This window comes from Canis aureus, chromosome 36 (assembly GCF_053574225.1).
Source record: "Canis aureus isolate CA01 chromosome 36, VMU_Caureus_v.1.0, whole genome shotgun sequence".
Lineage (NCBI taxonomy): Eukaryota > Metazoa > Chordata > Mammalia > Carnivora > Canidae > Canis > Canis aureus.
This window is the reverse complement of record NC_135646.1, coordinates 24,746,137-24,765,138: the sequence shown is the minus strand read 5'-3', so window position 1 is coordinate 24,765,138 and position 19,002 is coordinate 24,746,137. Positions and strand designations below refer to the sequence as shown.

Here is a 19,002-nt window from a genome sequence, read left to right as displayed (position 1 = left end):
TTAGGCCCCCAACTCTTTCCTTCAAATACTATTAGTTACTGAGGTTCTCCAGATACATATTTGCTCAGGTCACCAACACAAATGCAGCTCCCTTCTTTTACACCTTTTTTTTTTTTTTTTTTTTTTTTTTTTAACTTAATAAAGATCCAAAATGGTCTCTATCAAGGCCAAATCACCTCTGCCTGTGTTCGGTGCCCCGCACTGCACAGGCCTGGCATGGATACCGTCTCACAGGTTCTGTTGCTCCAGAACAAGAGTCGTAAAACAGATGCAGGCAGCATATAAATTTTGTTTGGCCTGTGCTGTTCTCAAAACATTTTAATTACCACTCAAGAGATGTTTTACATACAAACTTACATTTTTAGCTTCATTTGAAAAATGTGAAGATGCGGCCATACTGGACTCAAATTCCCACGTGACAACAACTGAGCGAGCCTAGCGCAACCCCACCTTCCCCTCGGAGGACGGATGCCCTCCATGACCCTCATCACCACAAGGTCTCCACGCACAGCACCTCCAGCTGGTTTTATTTGTGACGTGCTGGCTCTGGAGGCATCAGAGTTTCGGATGAATCCAAGCCCACAGCGTCGGAAGTGGTTTCCTATTATAAAGGTAAGACATCTTCCATTATTTTCCGTTTTAGGTTGTAGGCCATGTTTTTCTGCCTCTGCCAAGCTCTCCTGGCTTCTCACTCCAGCAACTGCTTCAAATTCCTGTAATCATCTTCACGTCTGACACGTGAGTATCACCCACTTAAATGAGTCCAGGACTCTCCTCCAGAGGCATCTTCTGGCCTGGAAGCTCCGGCATGACGCAGGATAGTATCAGGCCACCCTGCAGAGAGCACTGGGGAGCTCATCCACAGACCAAGGAATCTTCCTTTCCAGACTTACTTCACTTTGACAATAAATGCTCCTCCTAAATATCTGAATTCTGGGAGGTTAAAACGTTGTTTCCCAAACTTTCCTGTGCATAATACAGCACAGCTGGGGATCCTGTTAACAATGCAGATTCTGATTCAGTAGGTCTGATGTGGGGCCTCAGAGTCTCCATTTTAAGAAGCTTCCAGGTGATAGCGTCAGCATCATCTGTAGATTACACTTTGAATGGCGAAGGTTAGAAGTCTTATAAAGGAGGTTTCTAAGATGACATCTGAATGAATTAGACCCCCAACACTTGGCTTTCTGCCATCTTAAAACTACAAAATGTTAATTATTTAGTATCTGTGCCAACTTAATATCAGATTTATATAAGTAACAGCCTTCCGTAACGGTCTTGAGAAAGAAACAGGTGGTCCTTTGGTCATTAGGCATTGATGACTGCATATTCACTCCATGATCAATACTGGGCATTACAGAGATGCCGGCCAAGTTTCCATATGCTTAGAGTGCTTAAAACCTCGTTGGCAAAAAAGGCAATAGGAAACAAAATAACTAGTACACCATCTACAGCAAAGATGAGAGGCGCCTAGGTGGCTCCACTGGTTGAGCATCTGACTCTTGATCTCATGGGTCATGAGTTCAAGCCCCATGCTGGCCTCCACCCTGGGTGTGGAGCCTACTTAAAATAAATGAAAATAAACAAACGTTTAAGCAATAACAATAAATAAAGCTAAGAAGATGAAAATATTAGCTGCTATAAAATAGTGATTCTCAAGAGGGTGGCATACCAGCATCTGGAGGGGAAGATGTCAAACCAGACACTTCCCTCTAACCCCCACCTAGATTATGACACTGACTCTGCCCACCCTTGCACTGAAGGAGGAAACTACGGACACTTCTAGGAATGCCACACTCTTCAGGAAGATAAGATGGGAAAACTACTATTTGCAGGTTGTGTAGAGAAAGGCAATGGAGATACGGGACCTGGAAGAGTAAGTCAAATTGGCAGGCATTCCAGGTGGGAAGCGCTTCTTCTGGCAAACGTACCGAGGGAAAGAGGAGTCTGGGGTGTACATATGGGATGGAAAGAAGACCTGCTCAATAGAAGTAAACCAGAGTGAATGCCCCCTCCCCACCGCCCCATCCTGAGTTAGAGGAAGCACAGAAAGTAACGTGCTGACCCCTTGTTAAGAACGTGAGAGAGCTATGTCTTCACAGGAAGGCCGAGCTAGTTTGTCTCTCAGGTCCCTGCCAATTTTTCCTTGGTTGAAGAACAAAATTTCACTTTTCCTCTCACACATATTTCTAAGCTGAATAACCCACCTTGCCTGCTGTTCAGTATGGGACATGACTGAGCAGAACGTGGCGGTGTAAGAGTCCCTATAAATGTACGGAAAAGATAGCCTAAGTTGCTGCATCAGGTAGACTTCACCCCCTGCTCAGCATCCCCGGTTCTTCGGGACTGTTCTCAGAGGTCTTACTTTCAACCGTGCCATCAGCCATCTTCGTGACTCTTCTCTGAACCCCATCCGAAGGGTCCTCATCCCTCCCACACAGGCAAGCGAGGAGGAGGAGGTGCGCTCTGCTCTTCCCGGACTACTCTGCCCAAAGCAAGTCCGAGTGACACTCCATGTTCTACCAAAGACTCGCTCCTCAAAAAATCACCACACTTCCAACTTTTTTTTTCATTTTTTTTTCACTTAGGATTTATTTCAAATATATATTCAGAAGCTCATATAGTTCAGAAGCTAATACAATAGCAGCCCATATCCCAACACCCAGATTTAACCGATGTAAACATTTGTGCCACATTTGCTTTGCAATTATATATTTGTTTATCATATCCTTGTTCCCAGTTTCCTACCGGGTCCTCTGTTTTATCTGGGCAGGGCCAGCTCTAAGTATTAACCTCTTTTATACCTTTCACTTAGCACAGAGCCTGGCTCATACACAGCCCTCAGTGTCTGTGCAACAAATAATGCATGAATAGCTTCTGTCATGGAAGCAAGTAACAGTAATCAATGTAAAAGTTATTAGGCAAAACAAAAAGACTCAATTTCGTTCCAAAAAATGGGAAATGGATCTTTACTGAAGAAACAGGGTTCAAGTTTAAATGTGTGCTATAACTGGACACTATGCATTAGAGTAGGCTAGCCAAGCAAGGAGCATACGCCTTCTCCACACACCCTCATCCCTCTTGGCCGTCGAGCCCACGTATCTGCCCAACAACATGGACATATAGGAGAAGAGCTCACAAAGTCTCTCCCAATTTAAAGATGCCAACTTAAAGACAGAAAGAACAGAGGATCCCTGGGTGGCTCAGTGGTTTAGCGCCTGCCTTTGGCCCAGGGCACGATCCTGGAGTCCCAGGATTGAGTCCCACGTCAGGCTCCTGGCATGGAGCCTGCTTCTCCCTCCTCCTGTGTCTCTGCCTCTCTCTCTCTCTATTTCTGTCATAAATAATAAATAAATAAATATTTTTTAAAAAAAGACGGAAAGAACAAAAGAAAAAAGGGAAGACAAGAGGGAAGGAGGAAGGAAGGCCTATGCAAAGAGAATCCAAGACCACGGAGATCATTTATCTTTCCTAGGTTTGGTCGGGGGCAATACATGTCACGTCCTGAAAACTTGTATCAAGTCCCTTTGTCTGGAATGAAGCCAAGCCTAAGGCAAAAGTATATACAAGATCATGTCAATTGTTGGACTGCTCCACCTCTTTCTACCTGTACTCCCTGCCACCCAGTATCTCAATCAAAACTCTAAAGGTCTAGGTTCCTCCCAGCGTGGTTTCCTACATGCTCTGAAAACCACCTACACGCTGATACCGTCTCTCCATCAAAACCAGTGGCTCTAAGTCCTATTTCTTTGTGCTCTTATTCTTTCAGAGGGCCACCAAGAGAAAATATGGTTATTATATAAAGGACTGCCCAGGGACGCCTCGATGGCTCAGGGATTAAGCATCTGCCTCTGGCTCAGGTTGTGATCCCGGCGTCCTGGGTTCAAATCCCACATCAGGCTCCCGGCAGGGAGCCTGCTTCTCCCTCTGCCTATGTCTCTGCCTCTCTCTGTGTGTCTCTCATGAATAAACAAGTCAAAATAAAACCTTTAAAGGACTGTCCACTACCAAAAATATAACCTCCTTAACCCTTTATCATCAATGCAGATCTCCAACTTTGTCTAATGAAAAAATTTCTTAGTCCCAAGATCGTGGCAGATCGTTCTATTTATTAACACTTCCTCCTTCCCTTCCTGTCCTTGACATCGCTCACTGTGGGCAGAGCATACTACTGAGGCATGCCACTTGATATAGGAGAACTGGTTTCTCAACAGTGTAATGAAAAAACATTTTTCTTACTCCACAGATGAAATATTACGTGAATGCCTTTCCTCTAAAAAGCCAGCATATGTCAGCGTGGAGAAGTAGTCTTAATACTCCCTGTCACTTTGCACAGCACACTCATACACTCAGGGGCTGCAATTTGGTGGCACCCAGTTTTTGCTCTTTCTTTTAGTATTTCCTCAAGATCAGAAGGCACTACATCTGCTCTGTGAATGGAGTAGCACGCAGACTGCCTTCTAGGTACGACTTCTTTTCTTTACGAAGCCATCACCTTCTTATACGAACATGAAACGAGTGCTCCGTAAGTCCTGCCCCCAGAGCAACTTTTCCAGTCTCATTAATAACAGTTAGCCAAAAGAAAAATCTCCTCTCTCATACACAAGTTTTCAGTGATAAATGAACAAAGCATCACCAAGCGCTCCTCCCTGAACACATGCCAAGAGCTGATTCATTCTCTGCATGACCTCAGTGGTTTCATCCAACCATAAAGTGAAATATCTCCCGGTATGTACTTGATAGTAATCACTCTTCCACACGCTACTCCACTGCTATTATGCAACAGCCAACCGTGCCATTTGACAAAGGAATTCTCAATAACTTCTGGTTTCTCTTTAAGGACGATGTTTGTCTTTAGCTATCTGACCAATTTTGCGAGTGTCTATTCAGTAATATGACTCATTCTTACTTTTGCTACAAGAGCCCTTTAGTGATGCCACTAGAGTATTTTTAATCTCTTACCTACCGTCAGCAATATAATATGTTAATTTTGTAATGGAAAGCATTATTGTGTGCTTGTCCTGGAAAACTTCAATAGTATAACAGAGAAGCCTCTGTGCTTTGTTTGAAAATGACACCAAAACATCCATGGCTTCATGCCACTATTGGACAGTTTCATAACAGGCAATGACGGGGAATTAGGATCGACTGGATGGCAAACCCAAGAAAAAAACCGTTTTAAGATAGTCCTCATCAGACTTCCATGCGCACGTTTCAACTTCATCACTCTCACGGATTCCCTTGTTTTTACACATACAGATTTCACATTTTACATTTGCAGTGGGATAGAGTTCTCTAAGTATGTTGATGGCATTCTGAACTGTAGCATTTTCATTACTATGTTCACACTTCAAAGAACCACCCTTGAGCCACTGATCTATTATTGCAAAATGGGGATACAGTTTGAGAGAAGCAACCACCAAAATATGCTATTTTAACAAACAATAAGCAAATGACACGAAAAGTTTATTAACCAAGATGAAGTGCAGTATTTGTGAAACATAAGCCATATTGACCAGTGCAGGCTTCATAGCACAAATACAACTTTTTAATATAATGGGATTTCTGCTGCAATTGTAACTACTCTTGCATCTCAAGGTCCCACTCTGCCACTCTTATACCACCTTTCTGATCTCGTTTCCAGCTCCCCGAGTCACCCCACTCCATCATGCTGGTCTTCTTGCTAATCTTTGAACACACTTCAGGCTTTCACACTGGCTGTTCCCTGTACCTTGAACGCTCCCCCTCAAGTTTCTGCATGAGTAACTTCTCTCACCTGCCTCAAAGTCCTGGCTTAAAGTTAAGGTCTTAAGGTCTTTTTCTCCATGAAGGCTACTCAACTACATTTATCTTGTTCGACTTTCCCTTTCTTCCAAAGTGTGTACTTCCTCCTAGCATGCCTTATAATCTACTCATTCATTTTTTTTTAATTGTCTGTCTTCCACCTCACCCCTCCACCACAAGATAATGAAAACTTCACAAGGGTAGGGCTCTTTTGTTTTATTCATTGGTATATCCTCAGCATCTAGATCAGATACTGACTTGTGAAAGGTGCCCAATAAATAGTAGTTGAAAGAATGAATGAAATTTTTTCATTGCTTTTCCTTTCTAACCACCAAACTGTCTACAGATCCTTGAGAACTAAACAGAAAATGAGAGTTCTCACAGGTTTTTAAGCAAGAATTATGCTAACTGATTAGTATGCAAACTACACAAGGCCAGGAAATGATTTAAAGTTTAGAGAGGCTGGATGCAGAGAGTTTAGTTTTAAAGTCAATCCATGAAAGAGATTATGAAGGCCACAATTTTCCAAATAACTAGGCGTTCATGTGTGGTTTATTTCAACCACAGTACACGTATCTATAGATATATGATCAGTGTTCGTGTAAACATATCCAAGTACACATATCCACATGCACGCACATAAACATAGATGTTGAACAAATCTAGAAGAAGATTAAGACATTTTCCCATCCCGTGGCTATTCTTCATATAAAAGCTAATGACTTGGGTCATACCTAAGATGACTGTACGTCATCATTTTCCTGAGACGGTCACAGTTACACTTGTTGATCCAGTGCCCCTTCCAGTTATTATTATTCCCTCTTTCTCACAAACGTGACCTTGTCTGGAGAGAAGAATTACACAGTCATTCTACCTACTTATAAAGGAGATACATGGGATCCCTGGGTGGCGCAGCGGTTTAGCGCCTGCCTTTGGCCCAGGGCGCGATCCTGGAGACCCGGGATCGAATCCCACGTCAGGCTCCCAGTGCATGGAGCCTGCTTCTCCCTCTGCCTATGTCTCTGCCTCTCTCTCTCTCTCTGTGACTATCATAAATAAATAAAAAATTTAAAAAAAAGAAAAACTTATAAAGGAGATACATAAATTCCTTTCTATTCAGGCATGCTGACCTCAGTTCTGAGGATCTAAGTGGAGTGGGTACGGAAAAGGCGACAACCATCATTAATTGTAACACCTACTGGCCGGTGCTGCAAGTGAACTATTTCAAACAGGCGATTCTTCAGCAAAGTAGTACAACCACTGCAGAAGTAGATGCCCCAAGCTCCAAATATCTAGCTTTGGAACCCAAACCCCTACCAGTCACCTACACAACCTGAAACCCCTATACAAATTTTCACATGGTGACTGAGCACACCAAGCTCTTCTCTGTAAGCCCTCCATATGGAAAGCGGAGACCCAAGACTGCAGTCAGAAGACAAGATTGAGAACAAAGGTTCTTCTATTATCCTGTGGCCCAGAGAGCTTTGGAAACGAGAAGAGTGTTGAGTCACGTCTTCACAACAACACTTGTGTTTTGAATTCTCGGTAAATATCCCAAAACTGGACCAAACACTAAATCTTGAAACTTGCATTCCCATCTGCAAGAGCCATGCATCCATCAGGTCTGCAAACAGGTTTTGTCCAAAGCTTGCTTCTCCCAAGTCACAGGAATTCTCCCAATTGGGGTCAGCCCCTAGGTAGATGGGCAAGTGTAATGCTTCTGATTCTTGAAGACAATAACAACACAGGCTTGGAGCCCTAGTAGACGCTTAACAACTTAAGGATAAAACTCTCTCTTTCCGATAGGTATAAAAACAGATGACAAGCAATCAATGACCCCATCCTTCTATCTTCCTTGCTATTTCTTTTTTCTGTGTGTATTTTTTGGTTTAATTTTTTTTTAACCTTTCTTATCCTTGCATAGAATGAATAAAAGATTAAATAAAGCAAGACTCAAAATCTGAGAACAGGAGAGGGTAGTGAAGAAAAGCGAGGATTCCTTAACATCTAGGATGACTATATAATTTATCAGCCAAATCACAGCACTTTTACATGTGAAAAGGGATGCTTTTGATAACTAACATAGGTCAATAGGAATAAGCCGGGACCCTTGTAGACAAACTAGGAGGTTGGTTGCTCTTCTAATTCTTCATTCATATTCTCCTACAAAAGACATCCTGTGTGTAAAGAAGCAACCTTTGCCTCTGTTAAGTCAACCAAACTTCAAATATAGTCCTCTCTCCTTCAGGCCAGGCCTGACTTTTGACAATGAAACTAGAAAGCTTTTCACTCTATTGCACCATTCTCTATCCAACACACCATGTGAAACTGGTTCCTTTTTTACCCACGAAAACAAGCAACACACTTCAATGTGGATCCAGGCCAGGCCCCTAGCAAGCCCCAGGCCTGGAGTCAAGTGTTTCTCTTACAGCAACACTTCACAAGACTGACAGCGACCTGGCGAGAGGGTACACAGACCCAGCCACAGATTTAACAAGCATTTTGAATGGTAGATCCTTTCGTTGATGCTAGGGCACCCACTGAAACTGGACAGAACCCAAAAGCCACCTCTCCTGCAAAATACCTTCATCCAGAAGGTTATGCCATCTGTCCGCAACTACAGGTAACAACTCTAGTTTGTCTTTTGCTGAGATCCCTCAGGGGTGAAAAAGGCTGTGAAAAGAATAAGAAACTATGTTTTTCTCTCATGATCACATTGCCCAAGTTAAACAGAGCCAAGGCTTGCTTTTATTCCATACTTCCTGTTCAGAGGGTTCAAACATTGCTCAAGTTCTTCATTAAATCTTGTCTTGTGACTGGTGAATATTAATTCACTGGGATATTTTCCCTCACAATCACAGAGGGAAGAGCAGTTTTGCAACCTATAACACATAAAGGGCCTATAATAGTGGTTGGAGCAGAAAAGCTCCAGCTGACTTAATCGCAAATGTTCAGAATGACTCTGATTCTTCACGGAATTCACAGTCATTCATAAAGATTCACTGCCAAAGGTTGCCCAATGTTGTGATGGAGGCAATGGTAAAGCAAATGTGTTAGGTTAAGAAGCCGAGTACTATCCACAGCTGAGGGTCTGGAGGCAAGGGCCAGAAGTTAGGGTATCACCTGTCATAGAGACGGGGGAAGAATTCAAGCGGACTGGACAAAAGCCCTTCCAGCTAGCGGACATGTGTTGAAACGAACAAGAGCTAAGAAAGTTCCGACTGTCTTCTCCCCATTAAATTCAAAGACGTTTTTGCTAATAAAACTGTTTTAACTGCTTCACATAATCACAAATGAGACCAAAGTATGCCAAACCCATAATCAAAACAAATCACCTAAATGATGACTTTTTAAATGTCCAAAGAAAGAAGAGATTAACTGGTTAGGAGATCAGAGGGTAAGGTTATAACGTCTTCTTTGGGAGATCAAAATTATGTCTCTCCCCCTCCCAGCCCCCCAACCCACCCTATCCCTCTTCCAAACAGTGAAGTGGATAGTTTCTGAAAAATACAATGGCCCTTTATGCCCGGCTTCTCTAGTCTGCTAGGGATGCCATCTGTCTCCCACACTATATAAACAATCCCTGCAGGAATCTTCTGATGACCAAACAGATTAGCAAGCTCCAGATTTTCACACCATTACTAGTATCCCCATGCAGATTGGGCCTCCGGCTTTACTAAGGACAACAGCAAGCCCCCTAAGTGATCCTTCTCTGTTTATAGGTACTGTGTCATTTTAAAGATAACCTCTCAGAACCTACGGAGCCATCGGTTGGGAGGGGGGAAGGGGGGAAGGTCTCTCTCTAGGCAACGAAGAAATGAGCCCTTGGGGGAGCAGGGGACATAATACAATGAGATCCTACCTGGGAGGCAGACGCATACATGCAATTTCACCGGGTCTAAAGGAGGGAGGCAAGGAGTCGCACGGAGGTCCTGGTCTTCCAGAAGCCAAGGTCTAGAGCGGCGGTGCAGGGGAAGCCGAGGGTCACACCTGGCCGCAGGTGCGCGTGCGGCGGGACCGCGAGGCGGCGGGACCCCGGGGCAGGGAGCGCGGAGGCCGGCCCGGGAGGCGCGAGCGCGCGCGGCCCTGCGGGCACTTCGGGGGCGGCCCCCGGGGGGGCGGCGGCTGCCGGCCTCGGCTCCGGAGCCCGCGCTCGAGCACGAGGAAACGGGCCCCTCCGGCCGCTCCCGAGGCTGCTCATCGTAGAGCGGGAGCCGGGAGCCCCGCAGGGACGGGGAGGCTCCGCCGCGCCCCCCTCCCCCCGGCCTGCCTGCGCCGCCCCGGCCGCGGCCCTCCCCGAGCCCGGGCGCCCCTCCCCGCAGCGACGCCCCCGCCAGCCCGGCCGCCCCGGGGAGCGCGGGAGCCCGGAGCGCAGATGAGGGGCCGCGCCGGGCGCGGAGAACAAAGCCGCCTCCCCGCGGCCGGGACCTGCGGCGGCGCCTGGGGGGGGGGGGGGGGGGGGAGGGGGGCACTAACCGGGGGTCGGCGCTGCAGGGGGGAGGAGGACGGAGGAGGGGGAGGCCCCGCGGGACCGGGGGGGACGGGGGCACTAACCCGGGGTCGGCGCTGCAGGGGGGAGGAGGGAGGAGGGGGGGACGGGGGCACTAACCGGGGGTCGGCGCTGCGGGGCGGGGGAGGAGGGACGGGGAGGGAGGAGGAGGAGGGAGGGAAGAGGCCCCGCGGCCGGGACCTGCGGTGCCGGGGGGGGGGGGGGGGGCACTAACCCGGGGTCAGCGCGGGGGGGAGGGGGACGGGGAGGCCCGCGCCGGGACCTGCGGCGCCCGGGATGGGGGGACAGTAACCGGGGGTCGGTGCCGCGAGGGGAGGGGGGAGGAGGAGGAGGAGGGGGGAGGTCCCCGAGCCGCGGTGCGGGCCTCGCCCTCCGCCCCCCGCGCCGCCCCGCGCCGCCCCGCGCCGCCCCGCGCGCTCCCGCCGATTGTGCCGAGTCAGCGCCCGCGGCCGCGGGGACGCGCGCACCCGGGGAGGCTGCGGCCAGCCCGGCCCCCCCGGCGCCCCCCGCCCCTCACCTCGGGCGCCGGCCGCGCCCCTCGCGCTGCTCCCCGCGCAGCATGGGCGGCACCTCGGCGGGGCGCTCGGCGGGCCCTGCACCTCGGCCCGGGCGCCTCCGCCTCCGGAGCGGGCGCCGACAGCGGGGCGGGCGCGGCGCGCGGAGGGCGAATCCCGGGGCTGCGGCGGGTCGGGCGCTCTCGCCTGCGACGCCGGCGGCCGCCGGGGCTCCGGGAGGCGCGGGGCGCAAGGAGGGGACCCGGGGGCCGGCGGGCGGCGCTCCTCCTACCGGCTCCGGGAGGCTGCGGGCGGCGGGGTCCTGCCTCGGTTGCCCCGACCGCAAGGGCGAGGCGGGGACAGCCCCGTCACCTGCACGGGGCGTGGCCGCCGTTTAGGAGGGAGCGTGGGGTGGGGGGGGGGGGGCCCAGCCGCTGAGCACCTGCCCCCGGCCCAGGCGTGACCCCGGGGTCCCGGGATCCAGTCCCTGCAGGGAGCCTGCCTGCTTCCCCCTCTGCCTGGGTCTCTGCACTGCACGCCCCTCTCTGTGTCTTTCATGAATGAATAAATTTTAAAAATCCAAAAATCAAATAAATAAGTAAACGGCATCGTTGAGAGCGCCCGAGCCACTTTGCCCTCAAGAGCGCACTAAATTAAAAATTACTCAGTTAATAACCTTCAGTTTTCTAGTTACTTCTCTAGCGCATCTTCACTGCCTCAGTCCCACTTGGGGAGAAAGGAAAAAAAAAAAAAAAAAGCCGAAATGGAAGGCTCTTGCCCCCCTGTGCATGGTTATCTACCCAGAGGTGGTAAAGATTTACTTGATTTTTAAACAATTATGGCCATACGGAGGAAGAACCCGAACATTGCCCCCTCCCTCCAAATGATGGGTATCCATTACTTTGAGATTTTTGAGAATGTGCTTTCAGTATTACCCGTCTCTGCTCCTTCTCTGTTGATTAGCGGGAAGGATATTTTCCCTTGGAAATTACCCCTCCCCTTGCCCCCAAGTCCTTACGGTTCAGGATCCTGACACCTCCCATCCTCACTCCCCGGAACTGGCCAGTCCTCATATTCCAGATCATAGTAATCGGTTCTAGGATGGGTATGTTGGTCCGGGCAGGCCATCTGGGGCTTTTGCTGAATCAGTTCAGGAAAAGAAGCCCTTTTAACTAGGATAACCAGTAAACCAATAATACTAAGTACTACCGCTCAAAGGAGGCCAACTCCAAGGAAAGGAAAGCTGAGGGAGAGAGGAGGATGTCTCTTGAGCCTTAGGAGGTGAATATGTCTGAATGAACACTACCCCTGTGGCAATAAACCCACTTCCACCTGTAATAAAAAAGCCCTGACCCATTATTCCCGCAGATCTGCTGATTACTAGAGGATTCCACAGAAGTGATGAAAACCCCCCTCCCCCAGCACATAGGGAAGAAAAGTTCTATTTTGTCCCTACTGCAAGAATCAGGTTCCCCAGAGATCCCACATGATGTTCTCTTTCTACAACTTGCTCTAGACCCAGGAAGCCCACATCTGAAACCCTTAACTTCCAATATTGATTAGCTGCTATGTTACAATCTTGCCTTAAACAAAAAGCGTAAAAATAAATAGCACTAAAATGGATCACTAGTGCTGCCCTTAAGTTTAAAAAAAAAAAAAACAACTGTTTTCTCCTACCTAAAAAGCAGCCCCGTCTATCTTTAAATTCTTCTAGATGTCAAGCATAAATCTTGAGGCAAAGGCATCAAATAAGATTAATGGTGAAGTCATCCTAGACCCTTAGATTTCCAAAAGTATGTAAAGATCAGATTCTGTCATGCTGTACCCCCCCTCCCCCCTCACCATCACTACCTAATCTGATGCGTGGCAGGTTCTCACCCAGCCTCTCCTTGAACCATTCCCATAAAGAAAACTCGTTTTTCACGTGCTGGTCAATTCCATGTTGAAACTGACTTAATGGTAGAAAGTGACTCCTATTATGGAGTCATAATAATTTTGCACCTCACAGAACTCTAGGTACTCAAGGCAGACCTGTGGACCACTTGAATTGTGTCTTTGAAGATGTTGGCATGGCCCTTAGCTACTTAGTAGATGACAGTGTCCCAACTCTTCACCGTCGGGGTGGCCTCCTTACTATGGACATACTCAAGTTTATGGACACTCCCCCTGAAGTGTAATGTCCAAAGCTGAACCCAAAGTCAGATTCTAAGAAACTTAAGCTTCAAGCCCCTTGTAACAGCAGCACAAGAGGAATCCTACAAGTATATTCACGTGGTCTTATGTTTCTGGAAAGGTTTTGAGAGTAAAATATTTTAATCTCAAGAGACTGCTGTGTCTTTTCATCTAACTTCCTTTCTGTCATAATTTTCCTCTCTGGAAGCATCAGAGTGGTTGTGGGCATTTTGGAGATCTCGATAAGGGGAAGTTGAGGTTAAATGAGATAAATGTATGTGGTTTGTGGGCATTACAGCCCATAGTTGCAGTGACATCTGTCCCAGCTGCTCGAAGGCCTACCATCATCTGGATCACCGGGCATTGTGGCACCAAGGTGGAGGGCCAGAAAGTTCAGCAATGGTCCTTCAGGATCTAGCATGGAAGTACACAGGTAATGAGGTTGACAATATTTGGAATACATGGATCTAGAACGAGAATGTGGAAAACCCCCCCACATCTTAATATATGGGAAAGAAATTTGATAGAGACTTTTCCATATTTGACAACAATCTTAAAAATGTATATGGCTTTTCCAGAATTGACTGGAAAGAAACTCTTCTAAACTGTCAATAATAAAAACAAATGTCAACTATGCTAATAGAAAGACTGAAATATCTACTAATACTATAGAACAAAATGTGACAGTATCATTTTTACATGAAGAAGAAAACAGAGTATGCAAACAAAGTGTAGGAAAAAGTCCTGTAAAAGTATAGTAGGCAATTCATTTTTTTCAAGTCATGGTGTTTTTTATATTTGATGATGTCTGATACTTGTGAATTTATAATCCATTGTGATTTTTTAAATTCTTTTTTTTATTTTTTAAATCTAAATATCTTATGTATTCTTATGTATACTTATGTATTCTTTCCTTTAAAAAGGCTCTGAAATATATAATCTTCAGACTCCCAAACACATGGATTTATCCCCTGTTGAACCTGATACTCCAAATGTGGCCTAATCAGTGTAGCAGAATTCATGGGGTGGAGCTTCCAACAGAAATGACCAAGTACCATAATGCTTTGACACGTCCATTCCTGTCATATTTTGTCTGTCAGCCATTATAAAGAAATGAATGGCCAATCACAACTAGGGAATTGGGGTCTGACTGAAGAATACTCATTTGAAAGCCAAAACACAACTTAAATGTATTATAACTTTTCTATATTTTTGAAGAAAGTATACCAAACCTAACTGATTCATTATTTTCATAGTGGCTAGAATTTATTTATTATGCTATAATTCAGTGATGCCCTTAGGTGCTAGGTAGGTATAATATATTTTTGCCTCTACACCAAATGGCCTTAGACTATTACAGTTGTTCTTGTTGTGAAGGACTTTAAAAGTAACTTTCTTCTTAGAACCCCCTATTTTTCCTACCTGTCCATTCTTTCTTTTATTGATAATCTTATCTTATTGTAAGTTTCTGCTTATGGTCTGGTATGGAATCTATAGACTAGATATCTCTTCTCATTAGAACTCTGTCTAGAATGGCTTGTGGGAGGGAGGAGGGTCAGTGAATAATACATGTGAGCTTTAGTGCATACAATTTGTGTGATCTATTTCAGTTGCTTGGAATCCTTTCACACTTTCTTCTAATTTCTCACCCATTACCAATCCAAAAGCTCTGGATTATCCCTTTCATATATTCCTTATATAAATATTTAATAACCACTTATTGTGATCCAGGTAGTCTTCTGAGTTTGAGGATACAAAAGTTAGGGGAATAGACAAAAATCCCCGCCTTTGTAAAACTTATATTCTAATGGGATAGGGAAAGAGCCACCTGGGTGGCTCAGTGGTTGAGCATCTGTCTTTGGCTCAGGTTATGATCCCAGGGTCCTGGAATCGAGTCTCACATCAGGCTCCCTGTGGGAGCCTGTGTCCCCCTCTGCCTGTGTCTCTGCCTCTCTCTGTGTGTCTCTCATGAATAAATAAATAAAATCTTTTAAAAACAGGGGGTGGATAGGAAAGGAGAGGTCAAATGATAAGGTACAGCAATAGCATATTTATAATATCCATATGTTCCTCTATATTTTTCATCCTCCATTGCATTTAGGAGAGCCATGTGATCACTTCTGGCAAACAGAATTTAAGCAGCAATGATGGGTATCACTTCTGGCTCTGGAAATTAAGAATCCAATGTGACTTCTCTCATCCTATTAACCTTCACTGAAACCACAGAGGCCACATATTGCAGTGGTGTCATCCCAAGATAAGGCAGGAGCCTGGATTCCTGAATCATCACTTGGAGGAAAGCTGACTGACTGACATAAAATCGTGATACAATCAAGAAATAAAGGGCTATAATATTTAGATGTGGGGTATTTATTTGTTACACCAGCCAGCATTGGTGATCCTGATATTGCTGGTATTACTATAATTAAAACCTAAAATATGTGTCATTTACTCGGGAGTTCAATAGCAAGCAGCAAGGAACCTAATATTAGAAGCTAGAAAGATAGTTATAATAATATGCAGTGACAAAACAACTAATAAAATGTTGCTATGATAACTTTAATCTATCTTGTGCCACTAAGTCAGCAGCTCTAAGGAAAGCGATTAGAAGATTCAACTAGTCAGCAATGGAAACTATTAGTTGGTACTGAATGGGAAAAGGTATTTGCAAATCATATAACCAATAAAGGGTGAATACCCAAAATATATGAAAAAGTCATATAACCCAAAGCAAAAGCAAAAACAAAAGCTCTGGTTAAAGGATAAGCAAAGGACCTGAATAGGCATTTCTCAAAAAAATGTCATGCTGATGCTTAATGGGCACACGAAAAGATGTTCAACATCACTAATTATTGGGGAAATGCAATTCAAAACCACAATGAGATATCACCTCACACCTGTCAAAATGGCCATTAAGAGAAAGAAATAACTGTTGGGAGAGGTTGTGTAGAAAAAGGAACCTTCACGCATTGTTGGTAGGAAGGTAAATTGGTGCAGCTACTGTGAAAAAAATTAAAAATTGAACTATCATACGATCCGGCAATTCCACTTCTGGGTATCCATCCAAATTTAGAAATGAAAATACTAATTCAAAAAGATATATGCACCCCTGTATTCATTGCAACATTATTTACACTGGCTGAGGTATGGAAGCAACCTAAGTATCCATTAGCAGATGAATAAGTAAAAATGATATATAAGCACACACAATGGAATACTACTCAGCCGTAAAAGAATGAAATCTTGCTGTTTGTGACAACATGGATGAATTTTGAGGATATCATGCTAAGTGAAAAAAAAAAAGAAGTGTGACAGAGAGAGACAAACACCACATGATTTCTCTTTCCTGTAGAATCTAAAAACCAAACCAAACCAACAAAATCCAGACTCATAAATACAGAGAACAGATTGGTGGTTGCCAGGGGCAAGGGAGTTGGGGGTGGCGATATGCAAAATGGGTAAAGCACAAACTTCCAGTTATAAAATAAATAAGTCGTGGGCATATAATGTACAGCATGGAGAATATAGTCAACAATATTTTGTTAACTGTATGTGATCACAGATGATAACCAGACTTGTTGTGAGGATCATTTCACAATGTATATAAATGTATTATACACCGGAAACTAGTATGATATTGTATGTCAATTATACCACAATATTAAAAAAGAAACTATTGGTAGCATATGGCAAAGTATCACAATAATCTGATGACTTAGGAAATAAATCGCCAGTTTTCAAAAATAAATGAAAATATAGAGAGTCTAGACATTTGGGTCTTTGCAGAGGTGAAAAGGCTGACTGCTTTTATATCCCAAGCAGAAAAAAAAAATGGGATTTATAAAGACTTTCAGAGACGAAACCTCAATAAAATTCAGCCAGGGAAAAGATCAAATTTGAGGGTGCGGTCAGATAGCTTCAGGCTTACCATTTAGTTGAAAGAAGTTTAAAATTTATGTTTCAAAAAACATTTTGGGTGTGGCTACTGGCACATGCAACTGATTGGAAACAAAACAAACAAGAAAAACCCACCACAAATCAGTTTATTTTAGACAAAACTGTATTACCAAAGAAACGAGCCCCCCCAAAAAATTATTCTTCCATTCAAGACTTAACATAATTTTTTATATTCAAGAAGCGGTTAAAAAAAAAAAAAAGAAGTAGACTTTGAATGCAGTACACCCTTCCTGAGGAGATCCCATAGCAAGATAATGAGGAAGAAAGAACCTCACAGAGGTGGAAAGAGAAAGGATAAGGATAGAGGGAAACAATGGACAAAGAAGATCCTCTCTGAGGGCAAAACTAGAATTTAATCATGAACCTTTCCAAGTTGCCAGGCCTGAGATACATCAATACCTACCCACAGGATTTCAGAATTACCCTGCACAAGACTGCTGTGTATCTTCCATTCTTTTCTTTTCCAAATATAGTCTCTTATTATAGGTGTGAAGCATTGTATACGGGTCTTCATAGGAGGCACCTATCTTGTCCTATTGGATCATAAGTTGTTACTATACCATCAAGCACCACATCCGGACTAGATAGAGGATTATACATCACCCAAGCATCTTGAATTTAGAACTAGGAAAAAAAATGACTAGATTGTTTTCCTTAGGGAGAAAATGACTGTTTTTTAAATACAGGAATATATTAGTTTTCTATTGTTGTGCAACCAATTACCACAAATTCAGTGGCTTAACACATAACACATTATTTCATAGTTTCTGTGGGTGGAAAATGTGGGCACAGCTCAACTGGGATCTCTGCTCAGGTCTCAGAAGGCTTCAATCAAGGTGTCTGCCTACTGCATTCACATCTGAAGGCTTGACTAGGGAAAAAATTCACTCTCCTGGTATGTTGGCAGGATTCATCTCCTATGGCTCTAGAACTAATGATACCTGTTTCTGCAAAGCCAGTAAGAGAATCTATCTTTTCTTCCTCTAAGACAGAGTCTTATAGAACATAAATTAATTAAGAGTAACACTTTATCGCTTTTGCCATATTCTGTTGGTTAGAAGCAAGTTGCATCACCCCTACTTGAGGAAAGGGATTTAACGAGGACAGGACTCACTGGGGTACTTAGCTTATTGTCTGGCACAGGTAAAAGTGGAACTGGATAATTGGTGAACAGAAGCCAAGTGTATTGGTTTTTACCAATCACTTCGTGTGCCTCTATGTGCCACCATAAAGCTGCTTTATGGTGACGTGGCCGTGTGACTGGTTCTAGCCAATGAAATGGGAGTATAATGTGTGTCATTTCTAGACTGATGCAACTGCTCTTTGGTTGGTGTCAGGGCAGCCTGTGAGGCAATCTCCTTACTAAACCTTAAATATAAATTGAGGAATTTTCTGGGGAATTAGTAGACAAGGAAGCACCAGGAATCTGTTTCCACTTAGACAACAATTGCACTCTCAGAATCTGTCTGATGTGACTATTTTAGAACTCAGGTGTCTGTTGAAGGCTTGCAACTTCCAGGGGAACACTTGTATGATAAACGGTGGTTAATTTTGGCCAATTTCAGCTCTCATTACAGTAGCAGCTTCCCATCCCCCATCTCTGGCAGGCAGTTCTGCATATGTTCCTTGAGCAACTTGCACACAGCTTTCGGGGGCCAGGGTGGATGAAAAAGAACCCTGTCCTCCAGTTGTCTGAGATCTGTGCTCTGACCTCTGATTGATGCTTCTGATCACAGAGATGCAGACAAAGAAGCAGGTAACAATTCTTGTTGTACCTAACCCTCTTGATGCTAAATCCTCCCCCACCCCCCACCCCACCCCCACCCCCACCCCCCGCCCAGCTCAAGTGACTGCCAGGGGATTTAAAGAGCTGGCACCCTTTTTCCTCCCATTATTTTTCACTTTTTATGCTTTTGGGAGCCAGACATTAACGATTAAAACCCTCAAAAGTTACCATGTATACAGGGAAAATTTGAAACTGATGATACACTCCTAGAGAAAGGACAGAGTAAGTTTACAACTCAGACTGCTCCTTGGCACAGAGATAGCCTACAACAACTAAGAATAAAAACAGAAAACAGCAAACCC

At 44.9% G+C, this 19,002-nt stretch overlaps 1 protein-coding gene and 1 long non-coding RNA gene across 4 annotated transcripts in view; one reads left to right on the top strand and one right to left on the bottom strand.

Moving 5' to 3' along the window:
- HECW2 (HECT, C2 and WW domain containing E3 ubiquitin protein ligase 2) overlaps positions 1-11,133 on the bottom strand; it is a 361,268-nt gene extending 350,135 nt beyond the window's left edge. Inside the window, exon 1 of one of the 3 annotated variants that reach the window (XM_077885298.1) lies at positions 11,078-11,133. The gene's annotated coding sequence lies outside the window, so the exon portion shown is untranslated. Of the gene's footprint in view, positions 1-9,643; positions 9,843-10,808; positions 10,885-11,077 lie in introns of those variants that run through there. The other 2 variants (XM_077885297.1, XM_077885296.1) reach the window with 2 other exon arrangements.
- On the top strand, positions 9,370-18,719 carry LOC144306042 (uncharacterized). The gene is made up of 3 exons (XR_013373073.1): positions 9,370-9,503; positions 13,256-13,390; positions 15,059-18,719. It is a non-coding gene; the product is annotated as an uncharacterized LOC144306042 (long non-coding RNA).
- The last annotated feature ends 283 nt before the right edge of the window (positions 18,720-19,002 follow it).